The sequence below is a fragment of the Mus musculus genome, chromosome 14 (genome assembly GCF_000001635.26).
Source record: "Mus musculus strain C57BL/6J chromosome 14, GRCm38.p6 C57BL/6J".
Taxonomy (NCBI): Eukaryota; Metazoa; Chordata; class Mammalia; order Rodentia; family Muridae; genus Mus; species Mus musculus.
In genome coordinates, this window is record NC_000080.6 from 105,680,996 (window position 1) to 105,696,048 (window position 15,053).

Sequence of the window (15,053 nt, forward strand, 5' to 3'; positions counted from 1 at the left end):
ACTAACACACACACATACACACACACACTAACACACACACACATACACACACACACACACACACACACACACACACACACACACACACTAACACACACACACACCTGCTTTGGTACATATCTTTTAGAATTGACCTCCTTCCAGAAGACTGTAAATTCCATCTTGTCTAGTACAGTCTTGTCTTGTGCCTCTGCTAGAGACACGGCAGGCCTAGGTTCTATCTTTCCTTGAATTCGAAGTCCCTGAAGCGTGTCTGAGTGTCCTGTGATACTGACAGGAGTGTAGACAACAAAGACTCTTTTTAACTTAATGTTTAGCTCCTCTTCTCAGAGAACCCTTCAAACTTTCTTGGCCATAAGTTTGCTTCTAGTTATCAAATTTTGCAGAGCCTGGACTTCCATTTGGGTTTCTCCATCTTTTCTCCAACATGTTGTCTCTTACTTTGTCCTGTATTTATTTCTGTTATGCTTTTAGGCCCAGGAAATCGACTCTTCATTTATTTTATGACTGTATTAAGTCCCTGGCTCTTCCCCTATCATAGTAAAGAAGACTGTAAATGTATTTTTTAGAACAAGTGTATACTACATCTGAAGATTTCAGTATAAAGCTCTTGGATAAACTTCCCTTTGGAGAATCTTCCAGTACAAATGTTTATAAAATCATGGCGATGACTGCCCAATACCACAGGTGTAGAAGTAACTGCAATATCATATGTGTTTAATAAAATTTTATTTATTTTATTTTACAAACTGTAGATATTTAAAGGTGCTTCAACATTTCTCGGCCAGGCTAGTTAGCAGTAACTTAGCTGTGCATAGAAATGACTGCAAGCGCTCTCGGTCTTAGCGCCATCTTCCTTGAGACTCCTGCGCCATGAGAGCGAAGTGGCGGAAGAAGAGAATGCGCAGGCTGAAGCGCAAGAGAAGAAAGATGAGGCAGAGGTCCAAGTAAGCCAGCCTGTGCACCTACGACGCCTGCAGGAGCAGAAGTGAGGGATGCTGAGGGCCGGGACAAGCTATCGGACTGTGTGCTGCCATCGGTAATGAGTCTCAGTAGACCTGGAACATCACCTCGCCGCGATCGCCTGGAGAAATGACCGCCTTTCTTACAACCAAAACAGTCCCTCTGCCCTGGACCCCCGGCACTCTGGACTAGCTCTGTTCTCTTGTGGCCAAGTGTAGCTCGTGTACAATAAACCCTCTTGCAGTCAGCTGAAAAAAAAAAAAAAAAAAGAAATGACTGCAAGCATGCAGACACACTGTATCTTGACGTCCACAAGAGTCTCAAATGTATTTTTGAATCATAATTGGTGGCTCTTTTCCACTGTATAATCTATGGTCAACCTTGGAATGGCTGTTCCCTCAATATCTAATGTAACATTTTGGGGATAGATCAAATAAAGCAAAGTCAAATTGGGAGTATGTCATGATTTATAAGAACATAAAGACAGATCAAAAAATTAAATCAATATATACATAGGAGTTCATTTAAAATGTTTGCCGGAGCTAGAGAAAGTACCCATGGAGCTGAAGGGGTCTGCAACCCTATAGGTGGAACAAAAATATGAACTAACCAGTACCCCCAGAGCTTGTGTCTCTAGCTGCATATGTAACAGAAGATGGCCTAGTCGGCCATCACTGTGAAGAGAGGCCCCTTGGTCTTGCAAACTTTATATGCCCCAGTACAGGGGAACGCCAGGGCCAAGAAGTGGGAATGGATGAGTAGGGGAGCAGAATAGGGGGAGGGTATAGGGGACTTTCGGAATAGCATTTGAAATGTAAATAAAGAAAATATCTAATAAAAAATTGGAAAAAAAAAGATACCAAGCATTTGTGTATATAACTTTTAACAATTTTTATGTCTTTTTTTGGAAACATCTATTCAGGTCCTTCACCCATTTTTAAATCCTGCTATTTAATACTTTGCATTTGGGTTGTGTTGATTTTTAAATTTTGTTTTATTAAAGTTTTTTTTTGACATTGTCAAAATAAATGTTTGCCTTACAAAAGGCACTATGGGAACATGTTTGTGTGTGACACTAAACACTATGTTGTAAGATATGTATCTCTGGAGTACACTTTTCTTATTGCTTCTCCTACTCTGAAACAAAATGGCTGTTTAATAATTATTTCATGTTGCTAGATTCCCCTTCTGGCTAAACCACCATCAGACAATCTGGTGAAAGCTTTAGATGTGAAAATAAGCCCATATAACTTTAGAATATTACCTAAAGAAATTTAATGAGCAAGTAGATATTTAAATTGAAGGATTAGAGTCTCCCTGACTCATAGAGTTCCCTATACTCATAAATATCTAGAATTTTGGAAAAGAACAAAATTTGTTAGATGTGTGTGTGTGTGTGTGTGTGTGTGTGTGTATGTGTAGACACATATTTAAATTGGAATCAAACAACTGAAGTAGTATTAGTGAGTTTCAACTTTTTATCATTCACCCATTTATTCATTACTTATTTAAGAAATGGTTGTTGGACCCCTGCAAAGTAGCAGTTATTGGTTTATGGATTAAAGCATTCAAAGTTTGAGAGAATGAGGTCCTTGCCCTTGAACATGTAGCAAGATGTAGCACATATTATTTTCTTTAGATTTATTTATCTTATACATATGAGTGTTTGCCTACATGTATTACAAGCGCCATGTTTATGCCTGGTGCCCTCCGGTCACAAGAAGGCTTCAGGTTCCCTGGAACAATAGTTACGCATGGTGACACAGATGCACATGAATGCTGGGAACCAGACCCAGGTCCGCTGGAAGAGCCACAGATATTCTTAACCACTGAGCCCTCTTTCTATCCCCAGCACGTGGTAAACCTATTTTAAGAGAGACCTGCTGAAAACTAAGGAAGCAGAAGATCAAACTCCTACCTTTTGGGAAAGTACTGAAGATGCTACGTGAAAGAGGTTGGGGACCGTTACTGAGCCCCTGAGGGGAACACAGACCCAATAGGACCCGCTTAGGAAGGCCATTTTACTGTGGGAGCTGAAAAGTCACTTTGGAGGAGTCATGAGGGAAGACATTTGTGAGCTGGGCACACACATTATAAAAGGCCTGAACATTTTCCTGAGATGCTCGTTGTGGTCAATAAAGACACATTGCTGAAGATTAGATCTGGGAAAGGACAGAACTGTCCACAATGGCTTTAGAGCCTGGACTCTGTCTAAGACAAATTTCACATACGTCAGCATGGCATAAGTGAAATTCATGTAGATCCATAAAGATGTACGATGAAAAGTGGCGTTCTTATTAAAAGTTCTCTGTGTGTTGGTTAACTTTAGATTATTCCTGAAAGTTGTCCCAATCCTAGGGGTTAACTATAAACTACCAAATTTGTGTTTATTGCTCATTTTTCTTTTACTTAGCCACCCCTAGCCTACTGAACAGCATGACAGCCATAGTATATCACTTATCTGTTCCTAATTAAATGAGTCACCACCCCAGAGAGGTTCACATGCTCACTAATGGCTTAGAAAGGTGACTCAGAACGTTGAGTGAGGCCTCAGCTTCAGCTTCATTGGTGGAGTGGGAAATTGTTCTCAGGGAAGCATCATCATCAGAAGGAAGTCTATGAGTCATCAGGTGAATCCAGTGTGATGCCGCCATGTCAGGTGTCAGTCACTCTGCTGTGAGGGCCTGAAGAAAGGACAAATCACCTGCTCTTTTAATGTCACCTTGACCAATGAAGGGACTTTAAAAAAAATTGTAAATGAGTTACTCTAGCTAAAGTCAGTGTTTTGTTTCCTGTTGTTACTTTTGTTATAGATTCAAGAGAGTACAAATGGCCAAGAAACCATGTCCACAGTGGAAACCGGGAGGAAAATGTAAGGCTTGATAAATTAAAACTTAAGAGTAGAAAGGACTTGGCTGCGTGCAAGGGGCGGGGAGGGAAGGGTGGTTAATCCTGCAGCAGTTGTGCTGAGAACACTAAAAATGCTTCTGCTAGGGGAGGGTATCAACATTTTAATCTACCTTACACTGATAAAAAAGAAAAAAAACACACAGTGGGGAGGAGGAGGCTAGGGCAGGCAGGTCTTGATGGAGCCACGGGCAGTAGAAACAAAACTCTCTTTGTTTGGAGAACACTGCACCTGCGTTAAATTTACTGCTGACATCTCTTTGCAGAAATTTGATTTTTTTCTCTACTTCCCCCCACCTTTTATTGTTTTCAACACGGAAGAATGTGAGGCATGCCACTTGCCCTTCTGGTCGCTGTAGTGCTTCTGTCTGCGACTGTGAAAAGGAGCAGGGCTTCCTCCCCGCCCTTGCCATCAGCACGTCATCTGGGCAATGCACCTGCACCGTAACACTACACTCTACCTTGCGGAGCCTCATACTTTTGTGACACACTCAAGAGATCAATTTCCTGTGGATCTGGGCCTTGGAGACAGGGCCTTGTTCTGACAAGGAAGGGTGCTTTCAAATAACCCTGATGACTGAGGGCAGCTCAAATAGACTCAGGGCCTTCAGAGGAGCTGTTGTACCAACATTAGAGCTGGTGGCTGAGGGGACACTTTTAGGGGAGGAACTTTCATAACTTCAGTTTCTACAGTGAAGCAATTCTGGCGTGTCTCTCTTCCTTTTATCCTTTCTTCCTTTCTTCCTTTCTTTCTTTCTTTCTTCCTTCCTTCCTTCCTTCCTTCCTTCCTTCCTTCCTTCCTTTTTTCCAACCATGTGACAATGAAGATAACTGGAGGGTGGTAAAAAGTGCATAATATGCCTCACCCCAGGAATTATCATATGGCGATCCATACTCCTGGACCCAGTGCCTAAGCCCACTTTGCCATCTCAGCAGATCATTACTAAATGTTTGGAGTTTGAATGAATGAATGAATGAATGAATGAATGAATGAATAACTGATCAGTCAAATGAGTTATCTGCTACAGAGCCCTGAGGTACACATTTTAATAATTAATTTTTGTTGTTTGAAATTATCATTACATCAAATTTCCCCTTTCATTTGCTCACCCCATCCTCTCCCAAGCATCCTTCTTGATCACTATCAAATCCATGCCCTCTTTCTCTTTAAGTGTAATTATACACACACACACACTCCATAGAGGAATACATATATATATATATATAAATATATGCCTATCTGTCTGTATGTATGTATGTATATATGTATGTATACATACAACCTGCACAGTCTGTATAATTTTTACTTGTATGTATCTGCTCTCAGGGCAAACCACTTAGGATAGCTAATTAGAGATTTCTTCCCTAGGAAAGATCATTCTCTTCTTGCTATGACTCTATGTGTTCAACCTTCTCTCCAGACTTAGGAATTAGAAAACCCTGAAATGGACTAGAAGAGAAGGATGAAGATAGAACGGCGTGTGAAAGGCTCGTTCAGCTTGTTTCTTGAGCATCACATCAGCCGAGTGACAGACATGGCCCCGAGACCTTCAAAGTAGGTTATGAGGAACCAAGCTTCATATTGTCAAGTGAAATTAAAATAAGAAATTAATATAAAAGTCTCAGAAAAACCTACTCCACCCAAAAAAAGGAGATTTAAAAGCAATTAGCTGCTAGTCAAAGAGTAGTAAGGAAAACCTTTGACTTTGGTCTAGCAAAGACATTTCCTTATGTTAAAAAATTTAAAGATTTACAAAACATCTCAGGCACCAGATGAAGAACCCTTCAATGGGAGGACATGCCTTCCACCATCTGCTCTTTCTGTCCATTCATAAATCCCCGGGCAGCACCTGTGCGACCCTGCTGTTTGCGTTCTGAATACCTAAGAACCTCGCTGTGGTTGCAAATGTGCCAGGGGTTAACTTATTCCCTCCCAGAAGCAGAATTCAAACAAAAGCCTTCTCTCTCTTCTCAGACTAGTGATATCTCTCTCTCTCTCTCTCTCTCTCTCTCTCTCTCTCTCTCTCTCAATTTTGCAATTTAACCTTTAAGGTGAGTATTTTCTGGGTTCATTTCAAGCATTAGCTGGTTTACAATGGCCTGAAAGATTGTATCTATGTATTCCATGACTGCTTCCAAGTAGCATCTGATGTGTGAGATGTGAAGTTTAACTTTGGCTTGTTTATAAGCTGCCTATCTGTTGTGAATATCTCACATTTCCTCATCCTTTTCCTTCATATTTTATTGCTTCTTAGGAAGTCTGGAAAGGGAATCTAATAATTAACCCTGAAATATGTTTTTATGTGGCATTTTATAGAATCCTTAAGGATTTCTCTTTTCTCTCTCTCTCTCTCTCTCTCTCTCTCTCTCTCTCTCTCTCTCCCTCCCTCCCTCCCCACCCTCTCTTCTTCCTCTTTCTCCCTACCTCCCTCCCTTCCCCCTGATTCTGTGTGCATCTGCCTTTCTATCTGTCTCTGTCTGTCTGTCTGTCTGTCTATTTGTCTATGAGGTTGCTTGTTAGTTTTCATACAATCTAGGCTGAGCATGCTCACTGAAGGGTCTTGGAGGCTCAACTTTTGCCTGAGTTCATTTCTAATTCCCCAATATGTTGGTTTGAAAGAACTCACACATCCTCTGGATGTCCTTACTGACTCCTGCTCTGCCAGCTGACCTTTCAGTGAGAGACCAGGAGCTTCCCCTGCCACCTTGAGTTTGGCTGCTTTTCTACCAGCTCATCTCAATTCATCACACAGACACTTGGTCCAAATATCCAGAGTGTCTGGGACTTCACTGTGCCCTCTTCAAGTCTTAAAGATAATAGAGTGCTGGCCTTGTTTATTTCACCATGTAATATTTTTCATTTGTAATTTCTTTATAGTACAATTTTAATAAAAACTGGGGTCTTAAGAGTGAAAAGGAGACCTCCCTTGAACATGTGGCTTCTCTAAGACTCCACAGACCATGTCTTTTCTGTTCAGCATGTGGTCTTCCAGGCTTCTTCCTGTGATTTGTTCTCTATACCTTGATCATATTATATCATTTAGCTCATCTCTTCCATGTCTTCCCTTGAATGTGTCTCCTCCAGTCCGTTCTAAGTCATCTACTGAGAACCAATTATTCCTGAAACCTGGAAGAAGGAAGGATATTTTGTGTCTGCTTCTCACTCACCATTTTCTCTCTGTATAGAAATTCTCTAGAACGTTTATCATTGAGCTGTTCTATGCCCTCCAAAGTAGACTCATTTTGAGGGTTTGGAGGCGTATCATCTGGTCTTTGATTTTCCTAAAGCTGTCTGGTCATTGTCTATTTTGTATACAATGTATATTATTCAACTCAAGTCGGCTCAACTGAACTCCTCTCCCCTGACTAACACATGAGGAGATAGTACCCTCCTTGATCACTCGATATTTGCTTTTCTGCTCCACATATGAACTTAGCACTATAGCATCGAACTCTTGTGAATGAAGGGCATATGTCAGAGTAATGCAGTACAGTAGGTAATGATAGGTTTTCTCAAGCTCACCATCAAAACGTAGCTTTGTCCATCTGGAAGACAACTTTTTCTATAAAGAGAAGTATTTACATTATTGGGGCACGTTATCCCCAATTTATTTATTCTAGAATAAAGTTACATGTCACTTTAGGAGAATCCAAAAGCCCATGTGCCTTCTTTCTAAAACCTGGCATTATTTACTTTCAAGAAATTTTTTCTACTTTTACATATGATCATTTTTACATAATTTTAACCATTTCATCTTTGCTGAAATATTTACATAGCAGTGTAACAAGATATTGTGTAAAAATCAATATTTTGAGGCATTAGCTGATCTTTTTGTTGTGAATTCACAATATTCAGGCCCTTTGCATTTTTCCCTGGGTATTTGCAGAATACAAATTAGTATGTGGTAAATACTTGGTAAAAGCATCTGTAGACATGAACTTGTAGAACATTTCATGCATTGGTGAGAAACATGTTTTGTATTGAGGGAGAAATGGTTATGATGTTAAAAGTAGGAGTGAAGCAAATACTATTGATCAGGTGGAGCAAAAGCAGCAGCAATCAACCCCTCTGCCAGAAGAGGTGTCTGTACGTTGCAGAAGACAAGGGTTTGCAACTGATATTTAATTGGATGGATACAGTTATTTATGCCTCTCACATGAATAGTTCAGGATCATCCCTTCCTGATGTAAGGAATATTTTTAAATGAGTGCTTCATACTTCATAGACCCCAGTGCATCTAACGGGCTGTCTAGATTGTTAAATCATTTAAAGATATGCTTTATCTGTATGAAGCATCATTTATTCATGTGCCAATTATAAGCTTCACAGACAAGATGTGGAATCTGAATTCCTAGATTCAGAGTGTGGCAAGATCAGCTTTCTGCTGTGAAAACACTGCTTTCAGTGACAGGTCAGGCAAGGGGGTAGACAAGGATGAAACTGGAGACTTGGGGACTAGCGACTTCAGAGACTAGGCATGCTGCAGCAAGGACCTTACCTGTAGCAAGAAGGAAAACAGGAAATAGAATGAAATCAAGAAATAAGATGACTAATATGAGAAAGAATAATGGTATATCATGACTTAACAAAATCTTTTTGTGGGTTTGGAAGCAAAGAAAAGGGAAATAGGTTGGGAGGGAGAAGAGTGAATCTGGTAAATACAGAGATAATTAGCATTTTAGGGGGTAAATAACTTACCAAGGCGAGTCCATGTCCATAAACTCTCCAGTGGCCTTGTTTTAGCCATTGTTGTTATCCTGGATGCATTTAAAATCACTGTGAAGTGAACCTCTGTATGTGTGATGAACAGAGGAGACATACCATAAATTTGATTACCATTGTTTCATGGGCTGGGGTCTTGGCTGAATAAAAAGAAAGCAAAGTGAATGTGAGTATGCATCTCTCTGATGCCCACTGGGGATGCTGTGTGACCTTGTTCTCTTGTTCTTTCCTCTTCCCTGACTTTGAACTGCCTCCAATAGAACTGTAAGCCAAAATAAACTTTTTCACCATCAGGAAAATGCAAATCAAAACTACTTTGAGGTTCCATCTTATACCTGTCAGAATGATTAAGATCAATAACACAAGTGACAGCTCATGTTGGCAAGGAAGAAAAGGGAACACTCCTATATTGCTGGTGGGAATGAAAAGTTGTGCAGCCACTATAAAAATCAATATGGTGGTTCTTCGGAAAATTGGTAATCAATCTCCTTCAAGATGCAGCTATACCACTCTTGAGCATATACCTCAAGAATACTTTATCCTATTTCCAGAACACTTAGCCATGTTCATTGATAATAGTCATAATAGTCAGTAACTTAAAACAATCTAGATGTACTTCAACTGAAGAGTGGACAAAGAAAATGTGGTGCATTTACACAGTGGAATATTACTTGGCTGTTAAAACACACAGCACCATAAAAATTGCAGGCAGATGGATAGAACTAGAAAAATATCATTTTGAGTGATGTAACCCAGACCCAGAAAGATGAAAACTGTATGCATTCACTTAAAAGGGGCTATTAACCACTAGCTAAACAATAAGCAAGCTACAATCAGTAGATCTGACAGAGGTTAAATGTAGAGGAAGGGACTAGTCAGGACCCATGGATCTCCCTGGGAGGGAGAAGTAGAAGAGATTTTAGGAGTGGACCACAGTGGAGGGAAGGAATAGGAGAATCCGGTTCAGGGAGAGAGAGGAAAGAGTTAAGGGAGAGGATCAAGGAGAGCCAGCTAGAATTGGGAGGCTATTGAGGGGTGGTGTGGAATCCTAGTGTGGTGGAAACGCCCTAAAATACACAAAGGTAATACTAATGAAGTTTCCAAACAGTGAGGAAAACTGGCCATCTCTGTGACTAAAGAAAGCTTCCAGTACTGAAATTGAGTTACATCTAAATGAGTTGTTGGCCAGAGGGGTCCCATGGGAACCTACAAGCAACTGAGGCTGTTGCCAAGACAATAGGTTACCCTCCACAAACTGATAGCAAGTCTCCATTGCTAAAGATAACATCGATACAGCTCACTGAAAATGAGGAGGGTGAGCTGCCTACATAGAAAGTTCTATGCTTACATAGAACTTTCACCCCTATGTTCTAGTATCTTTGGTATAGAAAAGTACACTACAGGCTACCAAAAGAGAAATGTAAACACCAAAACCAGCCACAAAACCTTTGATATACAATCTGTCCTGACACCAAAATATACTAGGGCAATGGAGGCACAAAGTTTGTTCCAAGTAACCAACCAATGTCTGATTTCACTTAAGACCCACTTCACTAAATGGTACCTGTTCCTGATGCTGTTTGGGTAACCAAAAACCTGAGACTAGTTAGTCCGGCGACCTAGGGTAAAGCCAATTACTACTGGTCTAAAAAAAAAGTTACTATAAAATGACTCCTATAGATATTCTGCTGTACTATTCGGTCACCATCAGAAAGACTTCCTCCTGCAGAACATGGGAACAAACACAGAGTCCACAACCTGACATTACACAGAGAATGAGACCTTGAAACACAAAGATCTAAATGAGATGTATCAAATCCCTTCCCCTCGGGGCTCAGGGAATCCCCCCAGAAGAGCTGGTAGAAAGAGTGTAACCAGAGGGGATGGAGGACGTCAGGCAAACAAGATCCTCTAAATCAGAGAGTAAAGCTCATCTGAAGACTGCAGTAGCAAGCATGGGGCTGACATGGGTCTGTCCCAGATCCTCTGCGGCTTGTGACTTCTCTGTTTTTTTTTTTTGTTTGTTTGTTTTTTTGTTTTTTTTTTTCATTCTATTGGTTTGCCTCGTCCAACTTCAAGGTGACGTGGTTTTGTTTGTTTGTTTGTTTGTTTGTTTAATCCTATTGTATTTTATTTTGTTAAACCAAACAACCCCTTTCCCCTCGTGCTGCTTTTTGTTAAGTATTTGACCACAAAAGCAAACCCAGCAACTGTTAAAAACACTTGGCTTGCCAGTGTCATACAGCACAGGCCTGGAGAGCACACCTGAGACAACCCCTAGACACTAGGAGTCCCCACACCTGAGACAACCCCTAAAAATGAGGAGTCACCAAGTTCGATCAATAAGATGAACAGGCAAGTGGTAGAGATGTGGAAGAGAAAGAAAAGCGGAATGGTGTGTATTCAATGAAAAGAAGTAGAAGTGAAGACTTGAGGGTAGAAAGGTATGCCCTGATGTGGGCAGCCAGTGATGCCACCCGAAGCTATGGTGAGATCTTGGCATGTGTTGCTACCATGGACCACGCCTGGGCCAATGGCTCTGCAGCAGTAAAGGTCTGTTACCACCAAAAGCCATGCAAACATCCCTGGTCTCGACTGCTCCATCGAAACTTGTTGATGTTTGATGGCTGCATAGAACTGGCCCGCTCCTCACCAGTTGCAGCACTCTGGAGACCTGGCCCTACCCCTTGCCTAGACATTGTGGGTGAGCTGGCTCTAAGGGCATGAGAACAAGAGAGCTGGCCCAACTCTTCACCACCTACAGCACTCAGGAGAGCAGACCCTGTCCCTTGCCAGCTGTAGCACTGGGTTTGCTAGGCAGGACAGTGTTGGAAAGCTCACACTGGTGGTGTGAGTGAAGTAGAGCTGTCAGGCTAGCCAACTCAGCTACTATCTAGGACTTTGAATTGGCCTAACCAACATTACCCCATGTGTGACATTCTGGAGCATGTGAAGGGGCCCATCCTATAGATCCAAAGCTGTAAAATCTCCACAACACAGAGCCACAACAGACTATCCAAGGTGAGTCCCAGCAAGGATCCAGTACTGAGAGGGTAGCAGAAGCCAGGAACCTTGAACTAAATGGCTCAAGAAAAGCTGTTTAGGCAAAAGAGATAATCTCTGGCACACTGTGACACACTATATCTTCCCCAATGAGATTTTTTTTTAACTTAGTTTTCTTTTGGGGAGAGGTTGCAAGAGGTTGCATATGGAGGGTCAGGGAGATGAGGGGGACTGGGGTGTATGTTGTGAAATTACAAAAATAAAAATCAATTAAATATTTTAAAAACTAATCTCAGCCACTAGAAACCTGCCATCTGAATTCTAATACTATTAGTTTTTGAAACTAAGCTCATACCAAGACCATACAAACATCTAGCACTTCTATGTCTTCCTGAGGCAATTATTGAAAGTACTCTCCTTCTTAGTTATAGTATGTTTTCAGGAGCTGGGGTAGATTCAGGTACTCATAACTATGCAAGATTGAGAGGTACCAATCTCTGTTGCCACGACCTGAACATTGTCCCTGTACTATTCCTAAGTGGTCATGAATCTAACTATCCACCAAGATCAGTCTAGATCAGGATTTGCTCATTCATTCAAGAACTACTCAGTACTCTCTATGTTTATGTATGAGGCACAACTCAAGCTCTTGGGACTATTGTGAAGGATAAGATCTCAAAGGAGTTGGGGAGGGGAAATTAATCAATATATTTTATAGAAAATATCTATTGTCAATAAAAGAAAAATAATGGAAAATTTAAAAACATTTAATACATTTTTGAAAGAACACATTAAAAACAACAACAACAACATTGTTTTCAACATCTGTACATATTATACCCAAAATAAAACAGGGCAGATAAATTTTGACCTGTGTGGGTACTAAGTGGAGACAAGCTATCTGATTCAGTTGATCTGGGCCTAGTTAGTTTTTTGAGGAGCTACCTACAGGGCTGAGAGCAGGCAAAGAACTGCTCATACCTACAAGGAGCTCTCTCATGAATGAGGAAAGATGTGTTAGGTAGAGGCAAACCATGAAGGTTCTCCCAACTCGGGAGCTCAGATTTATGAGATTGAGCCTACAGCTCTTCTAGTTACCATTCCTTTGGTCTTCGTTTCCTCATCTCTACTTTCTCATCTGTAAAGCAGGGGAAGAGGAGTAAGCATATAGCAACCTTGAAGTGCCTTTGCATTTGATATAGAGGTGTCTGGTTGACATATAAATATCTGTACTAGCATGCCAACTTGTAAAGGAAAGGTTGAATCAGAAGATGTAATGACCACATGGCGTTTTGAGGTTTGGAGAAGGAAGTTGTTACGCAGTGGAAGGAGCAGACAGACATGTTGCTTAGAAACAGCTGAAGCTGCTTGGGTAACTTAAAAGAGACAAGAGAAGAGAGGTCCTAGTGGGGAACAATCCCCAAACTCAGTGCTGAGGACAATAGTTCATTATCAGCTCGAAGATTTGGGAGATTAATGAGCCAAACTGGGAGTTCTTGGATCATTGCAGTGAGACGGTAGCTGGATCTAGACACCCCCTGAAGATGTCTTCTGTCATGTTTTGGTTCCTAAGATGGAATGCCTTGAGCAGGCAGAGGCTAGTTACGCTTCTCTGTCTGCATAAGACCTCTTATCATGACTAGCTTGGACTCTCATAAATGTAGGTCCCATGTGGTCAGAATTTTTCCCAGTGACTTCCCTTAGAATGAGACAGAAAATGTAAAGTCTGCCTCCTATCAAGCCAGAACTTCAGACCCAGCTCTCTGAGAGCCCCGGCATTGGCCAGAGATGGCATCAATGTGTCCCAGTTCACACTCAGGCTTTGACAGAACAATGGTCAAAGGGATGTGGAGGGTTTTAATCGGTTCAAAGATGGTTCAAAGGTACCATTCTGGAGGGAAAGAAAGTGCTTGTACAACAGTCTGTCACACATCGCTTAGTCAAATTAGTACTTTATCTGAATCTATTTAGATTTTTCTGTTAGAATTATTTTATGTGTAAGAGTGTTTACCTGCATGCATGCATGCACACCTTGTGTAAGCCTGGTGCCTGAGGAGGCCAGAAAAGGACATCAGACCCACTGGATGGTTTTGTGAACAAAAATCCCACCCATGTTTAGAGCTACCTTGTTAAATGGAAGGATTCCTATGTGTCAGTCTCCAGAAAAAAAATGGAATAAGTGCCTAGGATGAGCAACATGTTGCTTTCTTCATCTTTAAAAAAAAAACCAGTCATGTTATCTTGGCATAGTAGAACACTCCTCTAATCACAGCACTTGGGAGGCAAAGATCGGTGCATCCTCTGTGAGTTCAAGACCAGCCTGGTCTACATAGTGAGTTCCAACCTAGTAAAGAATACATAGAGAAACGCTGTCTCAAAAAAAAAAAAAAAAAAAGTCATGTGCCTCAAAAATTGTTTATTTCTTTATAGTCATTTTCAAAAGTAGTGTATTTGCCTCTGTATCTCCCTTGTGCCATCTCATGGATATCTAAGTACTTATATTTTACTGCTCTCCAGGATGTGCAAAGTACAGAAAATTAGGTTTTAGGACAAGATTAGTTGCCAGAGATTGCTCAAGCAGTGATGAGTCAGAAGTCATATGACATTCCTGAACCAAATACTTCATATCATAGAGACAATTAGGAAAAAAATGGTGTCTTATATGCTAGTGATTTTTGTCCTTTCTGGAGATCATGGCTAATAATGTGTATAAACTATAAAATATGAAACAATAAATCTGCCTAAGAGCACTGTTGGCAATTGTCTATGTTATAGTCACTGAACATATATCATCACTTATCAAATTATCCTAGATACTTAAAATATATAGAAAAGGTATATAGAATTCAATAAATGTTCATTTTAATTATTTACTTCATGAATTAGCACCATCTATATTGCTTACAAACTTTATGACACAAAAAGCGATAGTTAATCACAGAAATACATATATTCAATTTATATATATTGGGAGAAGGCTTTTGAGATAAGATTTTGCTCTGTGGTCAAGGGTGGCCTTGAACTTGTGATGATACTCTTTGCCTCAGCCTCCTGAGTTCTGGAATTGTGGACCCAAGCTGTCATGCCATGCCTTATCAATTTAGTTTTAAGCAAGTCTCTTGACAAACAGAAAAGCTTTTTAAAAATGTTTAGTGGAAATATTGGAGGTAGACCTGGGAGGAGTTTACATCAAATATGTAAAAAAATATTGCATTTAAATTCTCAAAGATTTAATAAAATGCCATAGTAAAAAGTCTAATCTCCTGGATAAAAGGCAATTTGTGAGAAACTGGTAATTATAATTCCAGTTACCTGAAGTGATTAGAAGAGTTAGATTATTTATTGAAAACAAGACATACCAACATATGTAAGTTGTATATATAAATTGTGTGTGAGTGTATCGACAGTCAGACAAACAAACATATAGTCAGATAGATGAATAGAGAGACAGAGAGAC

General features: G+C 40.5%; 1 long non-coding RNA gene and 1 pseudogene across 3 annotated transcripts in view; one reads left to right on the forward strand and one right to left on the reverse strand.

Moving 5' to 3' along the window:
• Positions 831-1,224, forward strand: Gm10076 (predicted gene 10076; annotated as a pseudogene).
• Positions 2,356-15,053, reverse strand: part of Gm35967 — a 45,014-nt gene continuing 32,316 nt past the window's right edge. For 2 of the 3 annotated variants that reach the window (XR_874934.2, XR_383731.3), the window contains exons 2-4: positions 8,570-8,733; positions 6,892-6,997; positions 2,356-3,647 (exon numbers count right to left, since the gene is read on the reverse strand). This is a non-coding gene — a long non-coding RNA (predicted gene, 35967). The remainder of the gene's footprint in view (positions 3,648-6,891; positions 6,998-8,569; positions 8,734-15,053) is intronic. The other variant, XR_874933.2, reaches the window with a different exon arrangement.